This window comes from Octodon degus, unplaced genomic scaffold, assembly GCF_000260255.1.
Source record: "Octodon degus isolate 3935 unplaced genomic scaffold, OctDeg1.0 scaffold00184, whole genome shotgun sequence".
In the NCBI taxonomy this organism is placed as follows: domain Eukaryota; kingdom Metazoa; phylum Chordata; class Mammalia; order Rodentia; family Octodontidae; genus Octodon; species Octodon degus.
The window spans coordinates 4,327,198-4,327,634 of NW_004524760.1; the positions used below are offsets into that span (position 1 = coordinate 4,327,198).

At 49.4% G+C, this 437-nt stretch overlaps 1 long non-coding RNA gene across 2 annotated transcripts in view; it reads left to right on the forward strand.

Moving 5' to 3' along the window:
• The window catches only part of LOC111813357, a 63,707-nt gene that overhangs the window by 47,259 nt on the left and 16,011 nt on the right, over positions 1 to 437 (forward strand). The window lies entirely within an intron of this gene.

Here is a 437-nt window from a genome sequence, read left to right on the forward strand (position 1 = left end):
GCCTCAGTGGAGCTGGGGCCTGACGTGACCTGGTTATTGACTTACTCACTTCTTGTCCACCTTTCTGTCACCCTTCACGTTTGGATGACTTGAGGCTAAGCCCTGTCCTTTGGGTTTAAATAGTGTCCTCATTGCATAGACGTGTATGCATCCTGGACAGTCACAGAGAAATGTGATTTGATGAAAGGCTGTGAGCTGTGCTGCTGGAGGGGTGCAGAGACCCCGTAGTCTTCCTGGCCTCTCTGGGCAGCGTTCCTTCCTCCAGCACCTGGGCCAGGGTCCTCTGAAATGGGTCTTATGATCTGGTATCAGAATAGGTCAGAGAATTTTGTTATGGCCAGCTCCAAGACTGAAAAGGAAGAAAGATTAAAGTATATGCCTACCTTGTGGAAAAGCATTCTGTCTTCCATGGCCCTGGGGAAAGAGTTATGACCCTA